The sequence below is a fragment of the Petaurus breviceps genome, unplaced genomic scaffold (assembly GCF_028583685.1).
Source record: "Petaurus breviceps papuanus isolate PSGF00001 unplaced genomic scaffold, PetGlider_PUasm1.0 38, whole genome shotgun sequence".
In the NCBI taxonomy this organism is placed as follows: Eukaryota; Metazoa; Chordata; class Mammalia; order Diprotodontia; family Petauridae; genus Petaurus; species Petaurus breviceps.
In genome coordinates, this window is record NW_027186304.1 from 11,906,976 (window position 1) to 11,912,960 (window position 5,985).

Genomic DNA, 5,985 nt, shown 5'->3' on the forward strand with positions numbered 1-5,985 from the left:
GTGTAAGTTTTTTTTTTAAACTAGAAAACAATGAGAAGGAATTTTCTAGTTTTCAAGGAAATTCCTGCAAATCTTTTCTCAGGAGAAACCAGAACATTTCCTGAGTAATTTTTTGCAGCTTTGGCCTGCTATTTCAATTTTGAAAAACATCTAACATATGATTTTTAAATGATAAGAGATGGATAAGCTTAATATTATGTGGAGGGCAGAAAATGTTTTTATTCTTGCCCTGTAAATTGACGCAAGTTAAATCTTTTTCTGATGTCTTTACCTATTATGTGACAGACTCATATTGCATGTCTTGAATTTTATTTTTCACTTATGTGGAAACCAGGATGGTTTTCCATCTGACCAAAATAAAATACCAAAATAATCAATTATAATGTATTATTATTATATATCAGTAATTAATGCTGGCAGATATGCATAATAAAGAGATGTATGCCTGCAAGGTGTGTGGAGAAATTATTTTGCCTCCTTACTTAAGCTTAATGTAGGGGAACTAAGTTTTTTCACTGTTTCTAAGTCCTATGCATACTCTGTATTCAGTAAATGTGCCAACAAGGGGGATATTAGGCAAGGAACTGTTGCCTATGGACCAGGCAACCTATCTGTACCTCCATTTTTCCTGTTTCTACAGTCCCAATCCAGAGGCTATCAACATTTTCAGGTTGTATTATTGATTGCTTCTATTCCCGATGTATCTCTCAAGTATTATTCAAAAGAGGGTCTGTCTATGCATTTAGCTTTTCTTCCCTGTTTGAATAAAGATTTCTGTGGGCTAAGAAAAACATATTTGATTTTCCTAATCCTCTAAAATAAGAGTTCTCAATGCGTGCATGCATGTGTGCGTGTGTGTATATGCATGTATGTTAGACTCCTTTGCTAATGTGGTGAAGTCTATGTTATGATGTTAACTTCAAAAGTTCAGGAAAGCTGCCAGTTTCATCAGTGCAACCCTGAGGGACTCAGATCAGAACTGAATTATAAGCTTCCAGATGAGACACTGACTCATTTAATAATTTCATCAGTCATCTGTGTATTTGACAGGGTAAAGGATTTTAGTAAACACTTTGTGTTTGAGTCTACTCTCATCAGAGATCATTTTGGTATATGAGAGAGTATGTTGCTTTGGGTAAATGTGAGTGTCTATTATTGCAATATTTTCTTAGTAAATATCCCTTTATGTCTCTTTGTAAAATCCATTTGATATTTTTGGTTAAATAAAGCTGGGGAGTTATTCACTTATTGACACTGAGTAGAGTACAGTAGAATGGAAGTGAGCACCAAGAGCATTAGATAATTATTCCATTGTCCCTCAAGAATTCTTCCAGAAGCCTTAGGGGGAGCACTATCTAGCTTTGGTCAGGGAACTTGACTAGCCATTGTTGGTAGGATTTAGGATTAGGATATAAATAAATAAATATTTATATTTATATAAATAAATAAGAAAGGAATACATGTAGATGCCTTGTCCAAGGGAAGGGAATAAGCACTTATTAATCATCTACTATCTGCCAGGCACATTACAAATATTATAGTATTTGATCATCATAATCCTGTGAGGTAGATGCTATTATTAAACTTATTTTATAATTAAGTGAACTAAAGCAAGCATAAATTAAATAACTCAGATCTGAGTTCAAAACTGGCCTGAAACCCTGGGCAAGTCACTTAACTCTATTTGACAGTTTTCTCACCCTTAAAATGAGGCAGAGAAGAAAATGGCAAAGTGTTCCAGTATCTTTGCCAAGAAAACTCCACATGAGTTCACAAAGATTCAGACATGACTGAAGGCAACCGAACAGCAACAACTTCCTTGTCCTGGTCCCAGTGATCTATCCACTTAGTTGCCTAGGATGACTAGGGAAGATTTTCTTGAAATAATAAAGTCCCTAGCCAATGTTTCAGAGCATATTCCATCACCCTGTAGAAACTAAATTCAATCAAACAACAATAACCAAAAACAATCTATCAAACAAACAAAAAACTTTGTTGTACTGTTATGTTATCACTTAATTTCTAGAATTGAAAAAAGAAAAAAAAAAAAACCTTTACCTCAGCAGACTTTAGGACAGTTTATTTTTTTTTTCAGAAAAGACCAAACTGTTGATTTGAGAAATTTTTGTTATCAGTAATCATATTTTAAGGTGGATTGGCTCAGTTCTTGGGAACTGCATATTCTATTGCCATGCACATTTGACATCAGTTGGAGTGGGGTTATAACATGCCTTAGAGTAGACAGTAAGGGCTTCTAAAACTTTTTCCACTCATGACCACTTCAGCACTTCTTAAATTGTGGGTCATGACATCAGGACCCATCGTTCAAGAAGGAGAATTGAGGAAGATGTCACTCTACTCTTCTGGATAGGATTGCCACATTATCAGGAAGAGATAAAACAACTGGTGGTATCCATCTGATTTTGAGCAGTTTTCGTTGAATACTTACAGCTTTGTAGCTATATGACGTTAAGTCATTTCTAGATTTTTTTTTGTGGGGGGCTGAGGTTGGGAACCTAGGTAGCTCAATAGATAAAGCACTGGGTCTAGAGTCTGAAAGACTTGACTTCAAATCCTTACTCAGACACACACTTGCTGTGCAACTAGAAAAATCATTTAACCTGTTTGATTGATCCATTGGAGCAGGAAATGGCAAATCATGCCAACATTTTTTCTAAGTCAGGCACAACTGAACAACAAGAAAGAAATTTCCAACTTGGACCTACACACTTATCTACTTTTACAGTTAGGCTAATGTTTAAGTTAACTCAAAAATATTTTTTAATAAGACAAAAATTAAAATTACAAAATATATGTTTGATGCCAAGAAGAAAACAGATTTTTTTTTTGGAGGGGGGGATGGTGGTAGGGAGAGAAAACAAAGGCAAACAAACAAAAATTTCCTAACAATCAAAGTTGTCCCAGAGAAGAATGGGTTGACTCAAGATTTAGCAGATTCCCCCTTATGAAAGTCTTCAAGCAGAGGGTGGATCTCATATTGTTGTATATGGTAGTCCTTGCATATTGAAATGGTTAAACACAAACTGAAATGGTTTTATTATTGGAAAAAGTCATTAAACATGGTATGTTACCATCTACTTTGCTACTGTACCCTATGAACTACTGGATTGCCTTTCCATCTGACTTACAGCTGAAATCTCACATATGTTGACTCTCCCAAATATAATGTTAACTCCTTCAGAAGAGGAACTATCAGTTTTCTGCCTATATATACTTTGCACATAGACCTTAACATGTGTTTTTTCATTCATTGAATTTTTGATGGGACTTGTAAAAAAATTCATTCATATTTTTGATGGGACTTATAAAAATGCCCAATTAAATACAATTATTTATGCTTTATTAAATGATAATTAATTATAATGATTAGCACTGTGGTATAAAGGATATAGTGCTGGACCTCATCAGGAAGATATATGCTAACTATTTGTGTGTCCCAGAGCAAGTGACAATTTTTTTTATTTTAATTTTCTTATCTATAAAATGAGGATAATAAATTTACCTGTATCACAGACTTATAACATGGATCAAATAAAATGATTCGCATAAAGAGCTTTGAAAACTTTAAAGAGATTTGTTAAAGTTAATTATTAGTATTATTTCCTTGTTCATCTCATCTTTTATAATGGAATTCAGATAGGAATAGGTCAGGGCTATATCACTATCTTGCTACTGTTTTCTACTTAATATTGCATGACCTACTAAATAGGTTTGTAATAAAACTGCTTTTTGTAATTTAATAACAAAACAATATAAGCATATGTAGCAGCAAGTACCCCAGCATTCCCAGGGTGGCTGCTAGCAATACAGGTTCTTGGATCTGCTTTGTTAAAGGAAAGCAACTCAAAATGGGTTAACAAGCTTACTTTAATCAGTCAGACGTTTACCTTGTTCAGGGGAAAAGGTCAGCACCCCAAACTTCAAAGTATACAGGCAGAATTATCAAGACAGAAACAGATCAAGTAGACAGATTTCCAAACTGTCCAACCCTTACATCCATACCCAGTCAACATCTGGGTTTCCACATCTGGGTTTTTCAAAGCCGGGGGGGCCCTGGACAACGGCTTCCCAGAATACAGATCAAATCACAGAACACTTCTCAAAGTGAGCCCCCAAAACAAAGCCTCACATCAGGGCTTATATAGCCTTCTCCTGGCTCGGAGAATATAACAACCTTTTGGACCCACTGGTCAATCAAAAAGTATCTACTGAAAAACAAGCCTCCCACCCCAGCTCCACTAAAGGCTAGTGCACTTTAGCCTAGGGGCAGGGAAGATCTTCAAAATTTGCATTCCCATTACAGCATATCAATTTATCCACATTTATAATGTACCTATTATGTACCATGCCTCATGCTAAGTGCTGAGAGATAACTGAGACAAAAAAAAAAATCCTGCTCTCAAGGAGCTAACATTTTATCACAGGGAACAACATGTATCTACCCAAGGATATACAGATTATATATTGACAAAATGTATGTATCAACTCTGCTCTGTAGTCATGAGCTCTGTCATGATTACAATAACTTGTTTACATATATATACACACATACATAGATATGTATATATGCATAAATATATATAAATACATATATGTGTACATACATATATATGTGTATGTGTGTATATATGAGCTTCTCTTCTTTATACAAAGCAGGACAACAGAAATACACAAAATCCAGATAATACAATCAGAAGGACTTCTGAAGCTCAGATCTGCTTGACATACCATAGTGAAGTGACTTCATCTAGTCAAATTTGGAGATGCCTGTAACTGCAAGAAAGCACAGAGCCAACCACGAACAACTCAAGGGCAACCCCGAGCAGAACCTGCAGACTAAAGAACTTGCTTGTTTTTTTCTAAACATCCTGCTTTCCTGGCTTATTATATATACAGACATCTTTTCCTTTAACTCCCACTCCTTGACTCAAAGTCTAGAAGCCATATTATCTCACCCTTCTTTCACTCCCCTTTGAGCAGCGGAGATTCCTCTACCTTCTCTGCTCTGCTTGTGCAAGCTTTTCTCAGAAAATAAATGCTTTTATAATCAGTGATCAGATTCTGTTTCATTTCAGGTCACTGTTTGGATCCAAAGATCTTTTGGAGCTGAAGTTCTTTTTTTTGTTTTAACAGCAGACTCACTTAGAGTATCCTAAAGACAACTTCAGTAGAAGACAGTACCGTAGGGATAACATGTCCCTCAAATTGTTTCCACATAACTTTGTTTTCCTCTGCCAGATTTTGTTTTATATTTTGAAAGCTTTTATGTGCCACTTATCTTAGATATTATAAATATTTTGTATGGTGACATCTGCTAAACATTCTACGTTTGAAATTTTTATGTATCAATGTTATTTCTCAGCAATTGTAAATAGCATCTTAGTTGATGCTAATGGTGTGGTTCTAGCATAGCTTGTTCATTAAAATTCCCAAGGATGTTTTTTGTTTGCTTTGTGTTTGTGGTATAGCATTTTGCCAACCTCAGTTTATAAGGGAGAGAAAATTCGTATACATAATTCTAGGCAATAAGTTATATCTTGAGAATTGTTGGGTAGGTGCTACATTTTTGCAGCTGGTGTTGTCACATATTTTCCACAGTTTCTTTGTTCTCATCATTGTCATTTTTAGCCTCACCATTATTAATATTATCACTGTCATCTCAGTGTTCTCATCTTTTCTGATGAAGTTAAGGGGGAAACACCCCCGGGGAAGATGCTGTACTGTTTTTTTCTACATTTAATGTTTTGTAAACTATTGCACAAGTGGGAAATATTGACACTTTTTGTAATTAAATGAAAGTTTTGTGTTGTAGGCTCACTGAAAGCATTTTCTGGGCAATTCCAGTAACAGACAGGAAAAGGAGGATGGTTTCATACTTCATAATTTTCCCACATGGTTTTAATTTCTTTCTCTAGGTCTCTATGTTTTGAAAGTGCTTAGATACATGTAGTTTGGAGACTGTTA